Raw genomic sequence first — 23,802 nt, 5'->3', positions numbered from 1 at the left:
CACGCTTTTGCTTTGCTAGCTGCTGTTGTTTAGCTTTCATGCTAGCTCTACTGTATTGTTACACTTTGTGCTGCTGCTGCTCATCTAGCAAGCTAGCTAACTCTAACATGTAGAATTGCTTTCTGAAAGGATAATGTGTTTGGGGCCGATATTCCAGGACTTTTATGTCTTGTTAGTAGTTTATCACACCAGGTGTAGCTTCAAATGCACACTTCAAGACCTGAGGAGGAGTACTTTAACTTTTGGTAAGAATGGCAACTCTTCTCAAAGATTCTTCTCCTCTAACATATCACTGCTTCACTTGACCAAGGTAAGCATTTACTTTTTGTGTTAATTTGAATATCTTGAGTCAGTGTGTTAGCTACGTGCTGTGAATATTTTAGTGTTTGACTATACTGTATGGTGCTGCTAATGCTGCTGGCTAACATCACGTTATTGATCCGCTAGCGGGAAACGTTGATGTTTGCGAACCGCCAATTTAGTCCATTAAGCTGCTCCAAACTATGTGTAGTAACAGTGTGAAATATTTGCTTGTAGTAAAGCTTGATTTGTCCTCTGGTTGTTGTCATTGTTGTTTAACACATGGATTATGATGCTTTTGTGTTATTGTCGAGTTATGTAATGTTAGTGGTGAAATATATGCTACTCATCTACGACTATTTTGGGTTTTATGTGTTTGGGGCATATTTCTTAGTTGCTACTGTAATTTTGGGGCTTTTGTGTTTTAATCTATTTTATACAGTCTGTGGTTTTTGCAGGCTCTTCTGCAAATGTTATATGCTATCTAGTAAAAGTTAATATTATGTGTTGCTTCAAGCGGCAACCTCGGGCAGTGTTGCCGACTTTTTCTTTCAAATAAAGTAGCTAGCACTACCTCCAAAAGTCGCTAAAAGTCACCGGGTGACGTCATAAGCATTTGCATGTTGATGATGTCACCACGCATCAACATGCAAATACTTATTTCCACCTTAATTTAAGATATATAAATCGTAGATAGATATAAATCTTTGGCCAAATAATCACAAACTCACTAAGGGGTATATTTGAAGTAAAAAAGTAAAAAAAAAAATAATTAAAAAAATCTACAATGGGAGGGAGGAGGGAGAAGATCAAACAAACAATTTAAATATTTACAAGATCAAACGAACTATTTACATATTTACAAACTATAACATCCTAATTCGGAGAGAGAGAGTGAAGCTGCCCCACACGCAGCACACTGACTGCCTGCGTGGAAGGAGAGGAAGGGAGACACTGCTGGCAGAAAAGCTGCAGCGTGCACGGGAATTACAATATAATATATTTGAATATATTTCTTGCCTTTTCCTTGATGGTCTGAATAAGTCGCTACATTTGTTGCTAGTCGCATTTTAGAAATAAGTCGAAAGTCGATAAGAGGGTCTGAAAAGTCGCTAAATCTAGTGACAAAGTTGCCAAGTTGGCAACACTGACCTCCTGGTCTGAAAAGTGAAGCCAATGCGGAAGTGCCCTGAACCTGCAATCTCTCTAATGGCCAGCAGGGGGCGACTCCACTGGTTGCAAAAAGAAGTCAGATTATATAGAAGTCTATGAGAAAATGACCCTACTTCTCACTTGATTTATTACCTCAGTAAATGGTTTCCTAATGAGTTTATGGTCTCAATCGCTAGTTTCAAATCTTCTTCACTACAACATGATGTTCATTTTGTAAATTATGGTCACATTTAGAGTAAAATAGACGATAAAGCAGGGTATGCTTTGGGGCGTGGCTACCTTGTAAGTGACAAGTCGGTACCACGGTGACCTGTCAGTCAGGATAGAGGGATAGCAATGCGAATCCATGGCATTTAGTACATTTAAACAGCCATGAACTTGTTTTGCTTGTTGTCGTGTTTTCGTCTTAGAACTTTGACCCTTTCACAGTGTGTTTTCCGTTCATCAAAGTTAATTGTAACATTTTGGTCGCCTAAAAATGTCTTGTTCAGCGTTCGGTTGTACTGAAAGACACTCTAGGAGTCGGCTGTTAATTTTTTCCAGTAAGTACATTTTGTTTTAAGCCTGTTTTTTGCTAGCCAAAATTAGCATCACAATTAATATCACAGTCATAGTGAATTACGTATGCACCTTGCTAATTTAGCTAGCGCTAGCTGATAACTTAGCATTTGTTATGCTCCCCAGCTCCACCGCCTGGTCCAAATATGTTCACTTCCGGGCACTGGTTGCAAAAAACCAAGATGGTGATGGTCAAAATGACAATCTCAAGGTTGTGTCTAGATGGTAACCCTGGATTTGCGAAACTCTAGCGAGATTTGTACGTGTTGTTTCTTCATTGTGCTCGTTTCTAATCCTAACCAAGTAGTTTTGTTGCCTAAATCTAAGTCTCGCGAGAGTTTTTGCAAATCCAGGTTTACCACCCAATCTCGATGTTTCAAAACGATAGTCCATAAACCAATGGGTGATGTCACGGTGACTACTTCACTTCTTTTATACAGTCTGTGGTTGGCTTCAGGGATGTAAATTATGACTGGTGTTGCACACAGCCCAGTCACGTTTATTTATATTGGCTTCATGGGAAACTTGTGGCTTTTTGTCATACATGGGTACTATAAGTCACACATTTTCATCACAAACTTAGTATTTTTGGTAGCCTGGCATCGCCAGACTAATTTGCAAATGCATATTAGTCTGGAACCTCTCAGTTCATTTTCAATTTCCAAGGGCTTATCAATGGGTGCAGACAGTGTTGCCAACTCTTTTCCAATGAAAGTTGCTAGCACTAGCTCCAACAGTCACTACAGATCAAACAAACTATCTACATATTTACAAGCTATAACATCCTAATACAGAAATCTAGAGAGAGAGTGAGAGAGAAGGTGCCTGCCCCACATGCCACACACTGACTGCCTGCGCACAGCGCAAGAGGAGAGGGAGAGAGAGGGAATGAATTACAATATATTTGTATTTTTTCCCCCACCTTTTCCCTGATAGACTAAATAAGTTGCTAAATTTGTCACTAGTTGGTTTTTAGAAATAAATTTGCCATCAGGGTCTGAAAAGTTGCTAAATCTAGTGACAAAGTCAACAAACACTGGGCACAGACCAACATGCCCCTGGAGACAACTGGAAAAACCTACAAACAATCAGAGCAATGAAACGTGCTGTGTGAACGACACATGCCAGTTGGGGCGGTGCTTGGTCCGATTCAAGCAGGAAAAAATGGTGGCCTGGTCACAAACTTTCTCAAATTACAGCTAAACAGTGCAATAAAATGTGTTTCTGAAAACATTTGAGGCGGAATACAGGCAATGCAGTAACAGAATCTTCTAGATTTTCTAAATGTTATCGGACCAAATTAATCAAATTCGGATTGTGAAATGAGTCATTTCGAGGGGGTTGTGACACTCAAAAAAATTCATCCACCATTTTATAGCCGCTTCTTTCACAATGTCTTCTTTCAACAAAGTCTTTGGTAAAAAGTCTTTTGGGGGCAGTGTGCATCACGTGATGGAAGTTGTAATTCCACGGTTTGGCCACTATGTCAAATTGGCTTCAAAGCCCAGCGCACTTCCTGGGTACTTGGGCCAAACGTATCTGCTAGAGCAAATGAAACATGAGCTCGGCAGATTTGTCTGGTTTCCAGGTTATATCTTTGGGTCACCTAGCTTTACTATTCTTCATTTCACCATAACATATAAATACCTGAGCTCCTGTGATGCAGTTTATGCTGCTGCTACACTCACTCAGTCAAACTCACTGCCAACCTTAAAGGGACAGTTCACCCAACTAACAACCAAATAAATCTAGATTGATAAATAGCACTACAAGTAAGAGGAAAAATATGTATTTTTGATTTTGGGGTGAACTGTCCCTTTAAAGTACCCCTCCACTCAAAATGTGTTTTTCTTGGTCCTACATTTGGATGTTTGAGCTCCACTGTGCAAAATGATGCATGTGCAGAGTTTGACACTATAAGGCTGTTTTCACATTCATCTGCTGAAAGTGGAAAGTCTTTTTTTGCAGAAAAGTATAATTAGACACACATTATTGTTCCAAGCAGACTATTTGTGTATGTAATATGTATTAATACATGTCTTGAGGGATTCTTTAAGCTATATCCAGCAACTGATAGTTCTGCTGTTTATCAATGCCACATAAGATTTCATAAAAACAGATTGCCTGCCCCAAGCAAGGGATTTCTGTGATTGTTTACATGCAAATAATAATTTTCCTCATAGTTGAAATTACAGCTGCAACTAATAATTCATTTCATAATCATTCTGTGATTTTTTTCCCATTAATTGGTTAATCATTTGAAATTTCAGAAAACAGTGAAAAATGTCCATCGCAATTCCCAAAGTGCCATCTTACAATTGCTTGTTTTGTCTGACCAACAGTCCAAAACTGCAGTGTATTCAATGTACAATGATATCAAGCTGAGAAAAACAAATGCTCGCATTTGAGATGTTGCAATCAGTAAATGGTTTGCATTTTCCTGTCTAAATTATTTTAGATGATTAATCGACTATGAAAATTTGTTGTTAATTAATTTTCTGCCAATTAACTACTGAACAATAATTCAACCATAACAATTAATCAACTAATTGATTCAGCACTACTTGATATGTACATAGAATGTGTTCATTATTCCCTTCATGGCCCACACATAGTAGAATCCACATAATAGCAGCTGGCGTCAGCCCCTGTATTTAATGTCTCTGCTGTGCTGAGCCTAATGTATCCTTAGACGCCAAACATAAACTTTGTACATAGTCTCTATTCACTTAATTAGAAATCTGGTTTTCTTTGTAGTGGGATTAAAGTTCTTAATTTCAAGAGGTAATATATATTTTTCCATTTGTTATGGAGTCATTTTTTTATTTGAAAAACCTGACCAATATACAAGTGTTTTGAGCTGGGTGATAAGAAAAGGTTGTTAAGGTTACCTAATAATAATTACAAGGTTACCTAATTATTTTCCTCATAATAGTTTTGTGAATTGTCGTGTTTGTGAAATGTCGTGTTTTGTGAAATGTTGTTCTGTTTTGACCCGTAGGGCCACCATAGTTTGATGATTTTGCTCAGTCACTGACATTCTTATTGATGGTAGTGGTTAGTGATTTTTTTTTTTCTGGAATGTATTTATATCCAGTACTTGGCAACAGCTGGCAGTTCAGCCAAAAGACATCTGAAGCAGCCGTGACTGTAGACTGATTTAGTACAACAAAGCCTTCATAACATATAGTCTTCCACAACACTGTATCTGTTTAGTGTTGGTTAATTATTCGCTTCATTTGCTGTTCTGACCCACTGTCACAATGCACAGTGGAAAAAATTGTGTTTTGATTAGCAGGCATCCTAATCTGAATCACTACTTTGCCTCTGATCAAAACCTTAATTGATTCAATTGCTGAATTATTGCCCCTAGTTTCTCTCTGAGAGCTACAATACTGTATGTTTTCCACAGCTGGACATCCTTTGCTTCATGCAGTGAGTTGAAAGCAAGTTTCAAAGGCCACAAAGCTCAGATCTCAGCAGGGCACATGTTTCTCACCATGTGAGGCTGCATGTGTTGGAACACATGTCAGTGCTACAGTGCAGAAAGAGGGTGAGTGTGTGTTTGTATGTGGTCTTTGTTAATGCATACAGAACTGTGTCTGCCTTGGGCTTCAAAGTATGGTGAAAGGGCTAACGTCACTTGTGAACACAGATTTTAGAGTCAAAGGAGCTGAGACAAGGCAGTTACTAGTGAGATTACTTTAAAATAAGAGATGTCTCTAATAGGGTTGGGCAGATGAATAATGCCATCGTCAATTGCCGATGGCTGACAGCCATCAACCACTGAGCCCTCTACCATCGTAACATCGTGATTTAAAAGCCCCCCAACCCAAACCCCCCTCTATTTGGCGAGTAGTTTATCACTGTGACTAGTATTTAAAATATTTTTTTTATAATCATATGATCTGCTTAATGAGGTAACTTAAGCATAGTGTTAACCATTCCTGCTGCAGCTTTCAGACTGTGGTCGGGAAGCACGGGTAAGACTTTGTTTTCCTCCAGGGCTGACGTTGATGCTAACCTTGGGGCTAACCATCTTCACTTTTACCCAGCAGCTGGGAAGCAAGACATCTTCACTACTAACCTTTGGGAGGAAAAGTAAAGAAAGGCCGGGTAAGTATATGAGGAAAAACATAGGGGGCAGCATTTCACTTCCTCCCACAATTAATGCGATGACACTGTTTTAAGATTGTGTACAGTTAGATACGTGTAATAAACCTTGCAATGTCCTCAAAAACATATAGCAAACTTCCAATCTTACCTCATCTCATAACAGTAATGCCAAGTGGTTACAATATGGTGAACTGATAAACATTTTTAACTACTGGGTCCATACAATCTCAATTTACAGTCATCAGTTATAAAAAAAAAAGCCAACTACTAACTAACAGCAGGGCAAGAATACGCAAAATAGCGCCACGCCAATTTTTACTCCTACTCCTCCTTGAGAGTTTCTGTAGCTCTCCAACAGTGAAAGTGATAGTGAACAATCTAGCTGATTTTGGCATGTCAATTTCAGGAGTGGCATCAATAATGTAAGCTTATCAGCTTAATAGATTTGAATCAGGACCTTCACTATTTGAATCAAGGATGGTGTGTCAGATTTAGTAGGCCACAGCTGGTATTTCAAAGTGTTATATATATTAAATTAACATTTAGGTAGGCCTATGTATCGGATCAGACTCGGTATCGGCAGATACCCAATATTAAAGGACTGGGATGGGGACATCCCTACTGAAAGCATATTTGATGACTGGTCAAATTAAGACTTGAAAAGGAAAAGAATGCGATGAAATCCCACCACGAAGTGTGTTTCGTTACCTCTCAAATCTGTTTAGTTTAATGTTTTTCAGGGTTTTAGGACAAGCATCAGCTGATGACAGCATAATGTGTAGGCCTATTTCCACTGAAGACATTTTGACATTTCACAGTGGAAAAGCATAAGTGTAAATGATAAAATTAATAAGCTTACTGCTTTGGTTTCAGGATCCTAGTATTGTGCATACAGGCTCACTGGGAGCGTTGAGTAGAACAGAACCATCGTTAATGTTATTAGTAACACCTGTTTTCTTTTTGTACTATGACAAGTCAAAATATCTGCTGTGAAAAAGGCCTAATCAGTTTACAGTACAGATGAGCTTAAGTACAGCCGAGGCTCTCACAGTGCACCTGAGGTTAAGGTAAAGTTTGTCAACCCAGACTTATGAAGTAACAATGCAGAGGTAAGCCTGACAAGCTGAGACTGACATGTCCTAAAATGGCCACCAGATAGAGGATAAACTTTGTATTTAGGTAAAATCATAAAATTTTTGCCCTACTATTGGTAAGAATCTAATAAAAACAAAGCACACCTGGTATTAAAATGCAATCTGTATCCAGACACATTATCCAGATAAGGAAAAATACATGTTAATGCAAGGTGTAAATACAGTGAGGAAAATAACTATTTGAACACCAGGCTATTTTGCAAGTTCTCCCACTTAGAAATCATGGAGGGGTCTGAAATTGTCAGCGTAGGTGCATGTAAACTGTGAGAAATAATCTAAAAAAAAAATCCAGAAATCACAATGTATGATTTTTTAACTATTTATTTGTATGATACAGCTGCAAATACGTATTCGAACACCTGTCTATCAGCTAGAATTCTGACCCTCAAAGATCTGTTAGTCTGCCTTTAAAATGTCCACCTCCACTCCATTTATTATCCTAAATTAGATGCACCTGTTTGAGGTTGTTAGCTGCATAAAGACACCTGTCCACCCCATACAATCAGTAAGAATCCAACTACTAACATGGCCAAGACCCAAGAGCTGTCCAAAGACACTAGAGACAAAATTGTACACCTCCACAAGGCTGGAAAGGGCTACGGGGAAATTGCCAAGCAACTTGGTGAAAAAAGGTCCACTGTTGGAGCAATCATTAGAAAATGGAAGAAGCTAAACAGGACTGTCAATCTCCCTCGGACTGGGGCTCCATGCAAGATCTCACCTCGTGGGGTCTCAATGATCCTAAGAAAGGTGAGAAATCAGCCCAGAACTACACGGAGGAGCTGGTCAATGACCTGAAAAGAGCTGGGACCACCGTTTCCAAGGTTACTGTTGGTAATACACTAAGACGTCATGGTTTGAAATCATGCATGGCATGGAAGGTTCCCCTGCTTAAACCAGAACATGTCCAGGCCCGTCTTAAGTTTGCCAATGACCATTTGGATGATCCAGAGGAGTCATGGGAGAAAGTCAAGTGGTGTGTGGACAGGCGACCAACAATACTCCATCCTAGGTCTGTATGGACTGCATAGGGCTCATCGTCTCCTCCTAAAATCACCTGTTTTGGTGCCAAAGCCTTTGGACAGCTGTAGCCTATTAGGAGACCAACCTCACAATCCTGCAGTGGTGGAATTTTGTCCACTATTGTAGAGAGATGCTTCCAGTGTCGTGCTGTGTCACAAGTAGGGATGTGAGTACGGTTCACTGGAATGGAGTCCTTAGTGTAGGCAGGAGGAAGGTTGAGGACAACAGTGGAGCTGAAGCCTCTTACTTTGAGACCGGACACCTTTTCACTCGGCATAACAACATCTTTTGCAGTCATGGTTGTCAACTTCAGTGTCACAGGACAGGAGTCAGCTTGTAGCTTGTTGCTCAGATCTCGGTCGACAAACACAGTATCACTCTGGGTGTCAAGCAGAGCATAAACAAGTTTTTCAGAGGCTGGATTCCTCTCGGTTGATACCCACACTGGCACTATCATTGAAGTATTGGTGGATGGCTCATCATTCTCTACTTTGTGAGACGTACTAGTAGCCATCTCTGTGTCACCTTGATTTGAGACTGGTGCAGTGTTGATTTTCTTTGTGTAGTTTTCATCATGTAGACACGTTGGATGTTTACCTCTACAGGTGTCACAGGACAGGCGGTGACGGCAGTCTTTTGCGCTGTGGCCTGGTCTCATGCAACCATAGCAGAGCTTGTTCTCCTTCACATATTTCCGTTTCTCTTCTAATGACTTTGCCGCAAATTTAAAACAGCTGTGAATCTTATGCTTGCTGTCTTTGCAGAAGAGACACATATTATAATTTCCTTTAGTGGGCTTTTGTTCGTTTTTATCATTTTGTTTATTTTCTGTAGCTGTTTGAATGTGAAAGACGTTAGCCCTGTTCCTTTTACTGTCCTTAAGGTTTCGTTCTTCTGAAGTGGGGTCAGAGGCACGAAGAGCACTGAAGGAGGTGACTGGATTGCAAGTAACCTCTGCTTCCATTGACATGAAGGTCACAAAATCTATAAACTTTGGAAAGTCATGAGTCTCAATAAGTGTCTGCGTGACCTGGCGGTTCCACCGTGCTGCTGCCCAATCTGGTAATTTGTGTACAAGTTTCTGATTTTCATCACAATCATCCAATATTTCAAGCCCTTTGACATGAGGCATAGCTTGATGACACGCATTCAAGAAGTCAGAGAAATCTCTGAAACCTTCAGCATCTTTAGGCTGAATCTTAGGCCATTTAGCTAGTTTTTCTCTAAATGCTTTCTGTATGACAAATGGCTGTCCATACCGTTGGTTCAACTTGTTCCATGCATCATTATAAGCCTCATCATCATTTCTGTAGAAGATACCATCAAGAGACTTACGAGCTGGCCCACCAACATACCTTTTAAATAGTGCAGCTTGTCAGCAGAAGAAATGGCCTTTCCATCAATGAGCGACACAAATGCAGCCTTCCACTCAATGAACTGGATAGGATCACCACTGAACACAGATGGTTCTGTTGTAGGCAGTCTGTTCAGGGCTATGCTATCTTGGATAGCTTGAGCGAGATAAGATATATCAGATTTTGGAGGAGGTAGTGTTGCTGTGATGTTGGTAGGACATTGGATGGGAAATGGAACTACATGCTGCTGCACCGCTACACTTACATCCTGCTGTTCCCTTGTATGTGAGTGTGAAGAATGTATGCTGACTTCCTGTGCCATTTCTTGATCATAGGCCTGTAGTCTGGCTCTAGCTGCTTTTAGATCCTTCTCTGCTTTTAGTTTTTCCAGTTCACACTTTCGAGCTTCAATCTCTTGTATGACTGAGTATTCTGCTTCTTTGGCTGCCAAATCAGCTGCTGCATCTGCACGCTTGGCTGCAATGGACATAACTGTAGACCTTGATGATGTGGGGCGTGAGACTGTGGATCCATAGACAGAGCGAGCATAATTGTGATGGAGTAAATCACGCAGGCTGTGTTTTACATTTTCTCTGTCAAAGTCCTCAAGACATGCCATTCTGTCAAAAATTATCTTGAAATATCTTTTGTCACAGCTTCACAAGTGTCGATTCTGCGTCTAGTGTCACTGGATGGAGCAATGTAATCTCTGATTTCCAGGTAGACATGCATAACATCATCCCTTCCCTTCTCAAGTGTGTTAATAAGAACTACCAGTTGACTCTCACTAATGTCTGTTTTTAGCTCTTCCCTTGTGTTTGCGAGCCTGGTCCTTCCATTTTTCATACAGCTGAATGAACCTTTTTCTCCCTTTTAGGGCTTCCTCCTCTTTATACGCACGCATCTTCTCCGTGGGGTTGCGTTGTCGACCAGAACGGTGAAGCTCCTCCTCTTCCGTTCCATTATGAGGGGCCTCCACTTGCTGGTCGAGGTCCTTATTTTCAGAAGCATCCATTTTCTTTACAGGCGTGCATTGGACTAGATTATCACATCAAGTCCTTTGGTTGTCATTAGACAGCTTTCAGAGGTGAGGTAGGACTGATTAGGTGAAGCTGTTGTTCTTCTGGGTACAAGCTCTTACTGTAGCATTCCCGGCTGAACAGATGCATCTTACTCTCAGGAACTGATGTTTATAAAGAATTTAATTTCCAAAAACACCGTAAGAGCTGAATAAAAACAACAAACAAGCATTAGACATCTGCCTGCAAATAGTATACAAATATCCATAAATATATAAACGAATACACATTTGCAATTAATTGGCTTAAATCATAAATAATGTGTAAATAAATCACATTTTAGCAAACTGGCTAATGCAATAACCTATATGAATTGTTTTAATTACAACAATCTCCTTTTAGAGTGCGATGTTAACTACATTACATGAAACACCCGAGTTAACAATCAATTAATTTTGGTAAACGGACAATCTCAATTTAGAGAGAAAAACGTAAATTAATTATATAAAATTACCAAATGAAGTGCTGATTTACTGTAAACAATCTATCTGGAGTGCAAATCAAGAGAAACACTGACGAGGCAATAACAACATTAGCTAAAGAATGATATAGCTAAACCAAACACTTCAAAGTCCTTCAAAGTTTACCACACAACATAAAACTAAAACGGTACCTTGTGCCCTTCAGCCAGTAGCTAAGATGTAGAAAGAAACCTTTTAAAACAAACATTTGTACAGTGAGTACCCAAGGGTTTATCCTTTCTCTCTTAACGTTAAATCAGAATGGCGCTTCACGTAAAAAGAGCGCCAATGTACACAAAGAGTGCTGCTGCACTTCCTTTTCCAGACTTCAAAATAAAAGCATGTGAGGTAAAAAATGTACACTTAATAAAACAAATAAAAATACAATGTCCACATTAAGTATGCAGCAAGAATTATTAGTCAACCAAAAACAAACAAAGTAACATTTGGTTCAAGTTCAATAATAAAGTCCTTTCTTGTGAAAGCCTTTCTCAGGAGTTCCATGGCAACACTGCCCTCTATGGTTGGAGGTAAAGATGACGACCTACTTCAGTGATTGGGGATTCAATGGTCATTTACATAAGGAGTGGCTCTGTAAGAAGCATATCAAGGTTCTGGCGTGGCCTAGCCAGTCTCCAGACCTAAACCCAATAGAGAATCTTTGGAGGGAGCTCAAACTCCATGTTTCTCAGCGACAGGCCAGATCTGTGTGGAGGAGTGGGCCAAAATCCCTCCTGCAGTGTGTGCAAACCTGGTGGAAAAACTACAGGAAACGTTTGACCTCTGTAATTGCAAACAAAGGCTACTGTACCAAATATTAACATTTATTTTCTCAGGTGTTCAAATACTTATTTGCAGCTGTATCATACAAATAAATAGTTAAAAAATCATACATTGTGATTTCTGGATTTTTTTTAATTTTTTTTTTTTTTTTTTTTTAGATTATGTCTCTCACAGTGGACATGCACCTACGATGACAATTTCAGACCCCTCCATGATTTCTAAGTGGGAGAACTTGCAAAATAGCAGGGTGTTCAAATACTTATTTTCCTCACTGTACGTCGTGATCGGAATGTGATCGGATCTGCATGATTACATCTGGAGGTAGTCTGGCTCGCATTGTGTTTGGATCTATTGGTAGGTGTAAATGCAATCCAGACAAGGTGCTGGCATCCGTGATACAGATATTTGTTTTTAACTAAGATAAAATATAGGCTGTTGTTGTTGTTGTTCAAATTTAGAGAGCAAGCAAGAAGGCTGAAAGAGACACCCCTCTAATTACTGATAATACGTCTATTCTGTGCCATGAAAGCACCAAAAGATGCGTTAGTCAACAGAACTGCATGAAAAATTAAAGTAATAGCGGTGGGAAATGAATATGATGCACGGATCGGCTCTGACGTGATCCAAATCCGCATGTACGCATACGTCATCCACCCGCAACCCACCCAAACAAAGAGAGACCTGCACCCGCAGGAACATTTCTTTCCACCTCTACCGGTTCCTGTAGGCTATATTGCCTTTTAAATTATGTTGAGCAGCGCAAACTTTCCAGGTGATTTCTTTATTGTGTGTTATATTGATGTGTGAGTGTTTTCTTAAACGATTTACTTTAATGATTAGAGAAGCTGCTGTCAGTAATTTTAAATGTTTCCATGTGCGCAGTAATGTCACAGCAAATATCATGGGACATTTAAGCAGCAAAACTAGTTATAAACTTGACAGGACAGAGGAAACTCTCCAGAGGAAACAGAATTAAACTTTTAGCTTCTGAAATACATTTTTTTAGATAGCTCTGATGGAGATCAGGATTTACCAGGAGGACGGCTGCTATACTCCAGAAAATGTTACTGTATGAACCTGGACTGTGTGTGACCTTTTGGATGTGTAGAATAACACAGAACATTAATTAACACTAGATCCTGACCAATCCTGTCTGCGTGTCAGGAGATTTAAATCATCAGTGAAGTTATGCTGCTGTGCCTCGTGCGTAAATGCGCACAGCATCTTTCTTAATGGGGAGAGGCTTCACCCTATTTCACTCATCCGCAACCCGCTATTAATCCGAATGTTCATTTTTATCACCCGAACCACGCATTAGCCGCAATGCCCGCAGATATAAGTACAGTGTGCATTGCACTCATCTGTGCAGCTGATCTGCTGTTAACAAGGCAAATTTATCTAGTCACAAAGTAGCCTACATGCCAGTACTGCAACACACCGGGACAAACTGACACAATATTTTTCATACAAAGAAAGTAATAACTTAATGTATTATGTTTGCCAAATTTACAAGAATTTGTCGTAGACAACATTCCACAAAGTTTATGTTTAAGTTTCCCCTAACTCAACAACTCACAAAACTATGTGATTTGTTTTTTTTTTTAAGGGAGTCAAATGTGCAGGTTTAGCCCTTGAGGACAGAGATCCGATCTCAATGACGATAATGAGAATGCATTAAAAATACCAGGTGTAAACCAAAGGCAAGATTGGATCATTTATTATCCGGATAATGTATCCGGATACAGATCACATTTTAAAATGAGGTGTAAATGGGATGTTACAGCCTCAGGGGTCGCTAACAGGGCTACAGACTGTCAGTCTTGTTTATGCTTAATTCTGCAATAACTGATCTTTTTGGCCACTTGGGGGCAGTGGCAACAAATTGTGAACTCAAACATTGACATATCATCTCTTCTTAAGTTGATATGGCTTTTTAGCAAACAGTTGCTTATTATTTACATATCCAGCAATTACAGAGCAACATTATTATTCAATTGGAGTTTCTGGCCACCTGGCAAATATAAGCCCAATATTCACTCTCTTTTAGCTCTGTTTTTAGTCTCTACCAACCTGTGAGGGAAATATCTGGTTCTTTAGCTGCTAAATGTTTCACTTTCTGGTTGCTAACTGTGGCTGTCTGCCATTTGTTGCTGAGCAGGTAGTGTACAGTGGGTTTTTAGAGCTTTTTCACTGAAAAAAGCCCCCTGTTGCAGCTGAAACTTGCTTTAAAGCTCTGTAAAGCCAAGGGGAGCTGTATATTTGGGTGATAATTCTCTAGGCTCATCACTACTAGAGACTGCTTTCACATTGTTTTCTATTTTCATTTGATGCATTGTTGGTTATAGCCACTTTAAAGCAGTTCTATATTAATTTACTAGGTCATTAAGTTGACCATATAATTAATATTTTAGTTCAAATGGAAAAAAGGACAAATCAGATGGGGATGAACTAAAGTAGAGAATGGGAGAAAATGCAACTAGGATTTGTAGAAGGCCTTATAAGAACACTGTCTGGTGTGAACAAAATCATAATTTCTTAGATTTGTCCACATGCAAATGGCATGCATTGTGGTGACCCCATTGTGTGGATTAACTGCAGTATCTAAGTGTGTAATTATGCTGCATCAACAAAGAGAGATTTGGAAGAAGCACACAAAAGAGACTATATAGAAATCAAATGTCAGTGACCTACAGCTGTTGTTGGAAGAGACAAATGAAACTTGCAACCTAAGTCATGACATGATGAGCATCAGTAAATCCCCAGCTGTCTGACTGGCTGAAATAAAGATCAGGTGTTATCTGATATAAGTCATCTAGTAAGGGCCAGTATGGTGAAACATCCTGCAGCTGGCCTTTCGCGAAGGGGATATAATTTTCATTTTACCACATTAGTGTTTTGTGCTGTAGGTGAATATAGTCCTTAACTTAGGCTCACATTAACAGCAACATGAATGTGTATTGCTTTCAGTATAGAACATGAAAGAGTTCAATACTGAATTTATCTGGTCCTTCTTGCGTCTCATTGGTCCTTATCAGCTAATACACACCCACACAGTCACCTCCTTATTCTCCCAGGCTCACGGACACATTGTCACAGTTTCCATGACCAGTTTTAGTGAAGACAGAGTATAGCCTCAGGCAGCACAGCCTTTTATTTCTTCAAAAAGGAAATGACCTGCATTTTTGCCACATTAGTACGGGCCTGCATACACTTTTAACACACTCCCTTTTGGTCTAAGAAAATCTGTATGTAAAGTATTTGGCCCAGAATAGCAAATTACCAGCAATTTGGCGCAGAATGTTCCATTACACATTTCTACCGGTAATTACCTATGTTGTTAGTTAAGTTTGAGTACAACTGAATGATCAAGAACCAAGCTAAACTTAGAATATGATGCTTATTGATGAGAAACATTATTTCTCCACCAAATGCTATATAGACAGTGATTTACTGGATTTAAATTAGGGCTGCACAATTAATAGAGATATTATCAAAATCGCAATATGGCTAAGTGCAATATCCAAATTGCAGAAGCTGCAATTTTTTGATAAAGATTAAATGTGTTACAAAACAGTACTGTAGTGCTGCAGTGAAAATTAAAATTATGATGCAAAAATTATCATTCCCACTATTCGTGAATCATATCGCAGTTGTAATATCTGTCAAAATAATCGCAATATGATTTTTTTTATCATATCGTGCAGCCCTAATTTAAATGTATTTGAAATGTATTGGTTTACTTAGTATCTGGCATTTAATATGAGGACATTAATTACCCAGACTGTATGTTGAGCTTATGATATCAACAATGGTGATGTTGGCAATGCTTTAATTTTCAGTATAGTCACCTCTTAGCAGAACCTACTGTGAGCATCAGTATAATGTTGTGAGCAGGTAGTTTGCACTTCAACGGCAGCTTGATGTGTGCCGCCATCTGCTGGTGATACTAACTCAACTCAGTCTAAACCAAAACCAATTTGCCTTTGTGGAAACCTAGTGCACAAGGCCCATGTGATGGGATTTTAAAGGTACTCTCACTGCCCACTAAACATATTTTAAAAGACTTGAATATCATCAGTTTCCCTCAGCTAGACTTGCTAATTTCACACAAAACCAACCCTATGTATAGGCACATCTACTCTTGGACTCACACATATACTACATACAAAAACATACACACTCATACACACAGGCAGTAATGGACATGTACCAGCATACCCCCTGCACACAAATGCACCAAACACCCAGAGATCTCTTTATTGAGGGGTGCTAACAAAAAGAAAGAAGAGGAATGCATGACTGTTGATTTACTCTATGCACCTCAAATATCTCTTTATTCTGGCCCACAGCAATTATTTACAAGTGTTTACTCAACAACATGAAGTATGGTCTCAGCAAAGAGACACTTGTTTACACCCAATCACAGGGACTGGGCTCATGAATGTTAGGATACACAGTGTGAGACCCTTTCTCTCACCATGCTATTTTTAGTAGACACCAATGCCTTCCGGCAAAAATCACATGAATATGGATAGTGTGCTCGGCTGTACAGAGTGGTTTGCAGCAAGAGAGCAATGATTCAGACAGACAGCCTGCACGTACTGTGTGTGTTCAATAAATACTGGACCAGTGCTGGAGTATCAAAAGACTTTCAAGGAATAAAAACACAAGGATTATTGGTTACTAAATGTCTTTTAAAGAGGAGACATGTTAAGTGTCCAATAATCACTACACATGCAGTGTAGAAATCTGGATTTAGCCTATTTCATACTTTTACAGCATATCATTGAAATTAATTTGTGATATTGCTTAATTCCTTTTATTATTGATTTAAAAATGACAGCTGTTTTATTGGGGGTTTAAGTTACTAGTTTTCCTGTGTCAATACCCAGCCAAAGATTATGAAGTCACTTCATTCTTAATTACTGAAGTGACAAATATAGAGATAAGAAAATTACATTTAGTATCACAAAAGACAACCACATAAAACAACAGCTTCCTCAGTTGGTACCATATTAGGGTTTTGCAGCTTGCTGCAATATTTTTATCCTCCTCTAAAGCACATAATTCTTGTGATCATTAGAGCACAAAAATAGCACCACCACACAATGAAAGTAATAGATTCATGATGCAGAAATGTACTGTAAAAAAAAAAAAAATTAACAGTAATTTGCTTTAGATATAAAATTGAATTAGTTCTTAAAAATGGGAAGTAAGCATTAAAATATTGGTTAAAATTTACTACAAAACACTACCCCATATTCATAACTAATGTTTTTTGTTTTTCCTGTGAGCTTATTTTTTATTTTATACATACCAGAAATCTAATCATTCATTATTTGTAAAAAAAAAATAGCAGAGTACTTGACTTTTTACTTTGCACTGGTCCTAAATGTATCTGGTTTACTTTCCATCACTCTTGTGCCAACTAACATGGTCTAGCTTCCTGTCCTTGACCTCAGCATAGTTTGCAAGTCAATATTATTCAAAGGCTTTCTGTGGTTATGCCTTTAAATAGGCCAATTTAGACTTGGACCACATGCATCTTGGAAGACAGGTTTATTTTGGTGCAGCTCAATTTTTCTCAAGTCTCCTTGGCCGTCGGGATATATCCTTGAGAAAGAGGCCAGAGGCATCTGTACTTTTCTAAACATTTAAAATCAAGTAGTACTCAGTGTAGCAAAAAATTCAGTGTCTACCTTTTAATAGATTATGGGTCCTGCAAGTTTAGCTATGTCCAGCAGAGAGTGCCCTGACTCTGTTAGCACCAACCACTGGCTGAAACTAGCAAGGAACATCCTGCATTTCACAAGTTAGTGGATCAAATATCCATTGTGAGATTCTTAGTGTTATTTGTATTATGAGCATGTATACAATAAAAGAAGAGAAATTTAATATGATGGGCAGTTTGCTTATTGATATAGTGCAAGTACATGTTGTGTGCTCAGGGGAATACAGTATTCACTTAGCAAATCTAAATGATTCATTTGTCATGCAGTTTAAAGCCCATGGCTAGGGTAAATCATCAACTAACACATTTTACAGAAATCAGTATCATGCCTCTGCTAGTTAAAAATGTTAACATATAGTTAAAATATCACTGACTAATGTTGACTTCACCTAGGGAACACTAAAGCATCTCCTAAAGCCCCAACACTCTTCTCTTCTCTTCTCACCCTACTCCCCTCCCCTCTCCTCTCCAGTATTCCTATTTCTTATCTCCTTTATTCTTATCTGCCTTGTTTTCTTCAACTGTCCTCTCCCCACGGAGTGGTCTTGTTCTCCTCACTTGCAGATGATGTGGTTTCGAGGGCTGGAGCTGATGCAAAGTGACGTGTCTCCCCATCACAGGAGTGGAGCTGAGGCTGGGCCTCACTTCCCCCGCACTGGGCTGTTTTTGTTCACCGCAGCTCATGCAGATAATTTGCCGGGATGCAGTGGAGGGCTGTCACAAGGACTTGGCTCAAGGGGTGTGGGAAAATAGCAGAAGCGTCTTCCATGCTCAAACCCTGCCTTAATGATGAGCATTAAATATGAACATCTTCTTTGTGCAAGCGATGCATTAGGCATCCTACATGTCCCTCTCCTTGCTTTCGCTTTTTCTCTCTTTTGGTCCCTTCTTTCCATCCCTGATTCTTTGCAGCCTTGTCTAGAATGTTGTTTGAGAATCAGTTGAATAATCCGACTGACAAGCAGCCTTTAGGTCAGGGCATCTCTGTTCAGAAAATATTCTCAATTCTTTGTGAAAGCACAGCACAAACACAGCTCTGCACGACTGAGCTAATGTTCCTTTACAAATGCAACTGAAATGACTAGGTAGACAACAGTGGCTTTGTCTTGGCATCCTTTACCATTCGCTTATCTATTCGAAGGCTTTTAATGTGATTGTCTGATTGTCATGTCTATCTTTGTAGCACTGCTAGCATATAGGACCATACCAAATGATAAATTAACAGGCAGAAAGCTCCTTCATACCTTACTGATCAGAGACAGCAGTCCCAGTTCAGTTGAACAAGTCTGTGTAGAATTGTTACAATGACAGTTACAGATAAAGTGATCTCAGGGAACTAAGGAAGAAAACACACCACCTTCCCTTAAAATAGACCTCCCTGGGTACTGAAGCAAAGGACAGAGTGACATTGTGAATGCTAACATCTGTGCAGAACCTTGCAGTACCAAATGCCCCAACCCCAAGTTTGAGCAGACTCTACCGTCATCCTCTGAGGAGCAGCCATTTTGGAAGGCTCTCCCGGCACAGATGTTGCATATTAAAATGTAGGGCTGTTTTAGCAGAGGAAATGCTGTGGAGAGAGGGGGCTGCTCCTCTGTGGGCCTCACCTGTGCCTTCATCCAAGAAGCCAATCCAAGAGAGGGTACTGTTTAACCAACCAAAAACAAAGTGACATTCAAGATAAAGTCACTCTGCCGCCTCTTTGACCCTGGGAGGCTGTGGACAAATTATTTCACACATGAACATACCTTGTTTACAACAGAGACAATTGATTCACATGCTAGTTTCAAGAAAATAATTGCTGTTAGTGTTACCATATAGATGCACTGATATACCTTAGCCATATGTGTTTCTGGAACTTATATAAAGAGTAATAACTATTAGTCAACAACATAAAGAGGATCAATGCTGTGACCCTGCCTGACCAGTGCTTAAACAGGCAATGAACATTTGACCCACAACATCTCTCATAATGAAACGAACATTGTCCACAAGATGGAGATATTCACCAGTTTAATGCTGAGCTCCGACCTGGCTCCGCATGAAACAGACAGACGGGAGAGAGAGAGCCCGAGAGAGTGAGGGAGACACAGAGGAAGAGATGCACTACATGGCTGTGTGTGACAGATTGTGTTTGCATGAGGCAGTATGTGATGCCTGTATAATGTTTGAGTGTGTCTCTTTGTTTATGTGTACAGTGTATGTGCCTGAGTGAGAAGGTGTGTGTTTTTGAATAGTGCGGCGCTCTCCAGCTGAGGTGTTGAGGGGGCAGAGTGTGCTAACAGAGAGGTTGTGAGTGGTCCCTGAGCTTATTGGCGGGGGTCCCAGGGGCCCAGAGCAGAGAAGAGGTCAAAGCAGGTCGGCTGTCCTGTGCGGTGCCGGGCCCTGCGGCCCACTGTGTGTGCAGGGGAGGGTTCAGGTGTGTGTTGACCTCTTGCTCCAGCGGGCTGTAAGTAAAGAGAATGAGGTCTGCTGCTTTTATCCAGGAGGCAAGCTGCTGCTGCAGGAGGCCTTACCCGGACCAGAAGAGGCCTTTATCCTCTTCATCCCACCTTTACCTCCACCTTTAGAGCCTGTGGAGGGTTCAGCAAATCCACAGTCACCACCAACCTTCAGCATCAAACAACAAACCAATAAATGAATGGCATTGCTTGCAAAAATCCTCCAACACTAGTACTAAAAGTTACCAGGCAGTTTTTTAAATATGTGTGTGTGTGTGTGTGTATGTGTGTGTGTGTGTGTGTATGTGTGTGTGTGTATGTGTGTGTGTGTGTGTATATATAGATTTGTGCTGACCTGCCGATTATCGGATAAACTGATCAGTAGATAGACAGAAAAATTACAATTTTGATAGTTTGTTATTTGTGTCATTTATCGAGCAAAACTGCCAAACATATTTTGTTTTCAACTTGTCAAATATGAGGATTTTCTTCTTTTCTGTGTTTTATGTGATATTTTGTTTTTTAATGATCAATCAATGAATCAAAACATGATAAACAACAACAGAAAGAAAACAATCATTGCAGTTGTAGCCATAATACATGCAGTATGATTATTCATTTGTTACAAGTAAACCAATAAACATGCTTCATTATTCTGCAGTATCACTGGATTGGAATCACTGGATTTTCATTTAAATTGGATACAGAGATACAATTGTTCTGTTACAGCATAAAGTGCAGTACATTTTGATACTTTATAACATGTTTAAAATAGCAGACCCATTAAGAAAAAGAAAGAAAAACTGAATGTCAAAAATACCAATCAAATTCATTCTTGTCAGTGAACACTAAGCTCCAAAACATCATTAAAGAGGCTGCCTTGATCGCCAAGAATATCTTTGCAAAAAAGGCCGTTTCTCTCATGCAGCATAATGATGAAAAGCCATTGTAATGATTCTACAACAATGTTACTGCATATTCTTTTATGTGGGTTGCAGTCATTTTTTCTTCTCTGTGATTGTGTCTTTATATGAGTCATTCAAGGATGCCAACTAGCTAATTCAGAGAACTGTCATAATAGCTTCTGTGGACAGTTGAGTGCACACACCTTGTCCATGGGTGCATTAATTAAGATGGTTGCTTGAAACCACTAGCAATTAATGTACTGTATCAACAAGCACAGTGCACCACAATAGTGAATGGTAGCCAAATGGTATTACTGCAATGGCACCTGGTCCTCAATAGGCATTGTTTGGCTACCTTTTGTGCCCATGTAGTGTGACATATTGCCCTCAAGCATTGACCATCTGACCAGGGAGAGGGCTGAAATGCTAGGCTAATAATAGGAGAGCATAGCCAGGCAAAGGATTCTAGTAATTATGCCCCACTGTGGGACATGATGGGTGAAAAGAGGAGAGGATAGGGCTAAGAGAGAGAAGACAATGGTGACAAAAAAAAGAGAGCAAGTGAGAGCATCAGTTGAGTTGGTATTACACACCACAACTAAAGAAACTACCACTTTTTCTGATGCAAGAGGATGACAGTCAGAACAAGTACTGGTTGGTTAGACTTAGAGGTTAAGATAGCAAGGACAGTCAAAGTACCAGAACTGGATCAACACACTTCAGCCTGATGTGGAAGAGTTGGGGCTCCTGGTCAGTGCAGCGTATATGTTCAAATCAGGCATAAAACGTGATAGGCCATTTCCAGGATCTGAAGCCAAGGTCTTGGCAAGAGTCTGTCTCTCTGGGTTACACAGACCTGCCCTTGAACTCAGTTCCCAGGGAATAGACTCATTCTCTCTTGAAAAGTGGAGAAAGGAAGCTATTATCTGACACAGCCTGTGGAGGAGACGCTGGGCGATGATAGAGAACTCAGCCAGGAAAATGAGGCCGAAGCAGACCACCAGACCAAAGTTTGTTTGCACAGTGACTTTCATATTGTTTGTGTTTGTGTCCGTGTGTGCTCTGCTGTGCATGTGAACATGTGTGTGTGTGTGTGTGTGTGTGCTTAATTTGCTGTATCACAGTGTATGTGAGCCCCTCACTGTGAGCAAAGGAAGGATGCAATTTACATTTTTGTGCACATGTACAGGAGCAGCAACAAATAAAAAATCCGTGCCTAAAAATAAAATGACTTGAGAATTAATTAAAGTCAGAGAGTGTGCAGCAACAAACAGATGTGTCCTATTTAGGGCTAATATCAACTTTAGCTAACTAGTGTGGGGAACTTGTGATTGATGGCGTCTGTCACTGTTACAGCTCCAACATGCCTTAATCCTATCCAGCGGTTGCATAGCACCCAGATACACAATGCCTGATCTTTTATTCCTTTATTCAAATCCCATCGATTGAATAGAGTGATCAGAGGCGTTGCCCTCTCTGGAAGAGCTTAATCTCTCCCTGACACATGGAAGACTTGCTGGACTTTGATGATGCAGCCGCATATCCTTTCGGGCTTTCAAACAACTCGCTGCGTGCGCTGCTACCTCCGTCAGCTGTCTGGAGAACAATCAGTCAGTACAAAGCACTGTCAAGGCTTCAGCAAGCAGAAGCTTCACCCCGCCAGCCTCTAATTCACCCCCCTGCTCCTCGCCTGGCTGCAATGCACTGTGGGATTGGATAACCAAATCCCAGATGCAATTAGTGGTGCTTTCAGAGGGTTTAAGCAATATGCTGGAATACTCTATTGTGCCCCTGTGCACTGGTTACTGGCAAATTGGAGTTTCATCAGATCTACTGTGCTGAAGACATTTACAAAAAGCTAAAATCATGGTGGACAATTCATTTTGTTACACTCATGCCGCTCAACAAGAGCAGTCCTGAAGATTTTTAATTGATGGGTCTTTTTTTTCTTTGTACTCACTAAGGATAACATAATTAGCCAGTTCATTGTTCCTCTGCGGTTATGTTAAAGAGTTTATCAGAGCCTATGCAAATGGTTCTACAGCTTACTACTCTTGACGTTATTAAGGTATGGGGCCTATTACATCTACTGTATGCATGTTTTATGGTATCTTAAGGCATTCGTCTTGAAAGAGTTAGTCAGGGCACAATGACGTTCGTTCGATACCGAACGAACAGACGATGATATATTTATCCCTCAAATAATCCTCAGGTCTGACTACTTCTCCATTAAAATGATAGATTTGACTTGAATAACACCCACACAGCAGCGGATGTCAGAGCAGAAAAATGAGCCCGTGTTGTCACAGCAGGGAGAGAATGTCATCTGTGTATCAAATGTGATCATCTTCATGGGCTTGTGGTGTGTGTGGAGCAGTATGTGCCGTCTGGTAATGTCTTGTGACAGCCACACAGAACCCATCCCTCACGGTGTGCCCAGATCTACCTGGGAAATGACCATCCCCATCAGACCGGGCCTGTCATCTACTACATGTCAATGTAAGGCAGCCTCATATGGTCAGATAGGCTGTGTGTGTGTAAACAAAGACACAAACATACCCAGGCTTCCCACATGCACAAGCAAGTGTGCAAGCACATATGCACGCTTGTACAAACACATGCACAAACACATACAAAAAAAGTCAAAACAATCCCAACAGAGTGTTGCACAGATATGACCTCATATCATAAATGTCCATATGTAATAATGCACCATAATTGTA

At 40.0% G+C, this 23,802-nt stretch overlaps 2 long non-coding RNA genes across 2 annotated transcripts; one reads left to right on the top strand and one right to left on the bottom strand.

Annotated features, from left to right (window-relative positions):
- The first annotated feature begins 33 nt into the window (after positions 1 to 33).
- On the top strand, positions 34 to 22,285 carry LOC122875274. The gene is made up of 4 exons (XR_006377781.1): positions 34 to 310; positions 5,444 to 5,584; positions 6,090 to 6,147; positions 18,206 to 22,285. It is a non-coding gene; the product is annotated as an uncharacterized LOC122875274 (long non-coding RNA).
- Positions 10,864 to 12,059, bottom strand: LOC122875273. Its single transcript, XR_006377780.1, has 2 exons — positions 11,372 to 12,059; positions 10,864 to 10,905 (listed from the first exon to the last, which is right to left on the bottom strand). It is a non-coding gene; the product is annotated as an uncharacterized LOC122875273 (long non-coding RNA).
- Positions 22,286 to 23,802: the final 1,517 nt, after the last annotated feature.

Source organism: Siniperca chuatsi, linkage group LG4 (assembly GCF_020085105.1).
Source record: "Siniperca chuatsi isolate FFG_IHB_CAS linkage group LG4, ASM2008510v1, whole genome shotgun sequence".
NCBI classification, from domain to species: domain Eukaryota; kingdom Metazoa; phylum Chordata; class Actinopteri; order Centrarchiformes; family Sinipercidae; genus Siniperca; species Siniperca chuatsi.
Note: the sequence above shows the minus strand (reverse complement) of the source record. Positions and strands in the feature narration are given on the sequence as shown.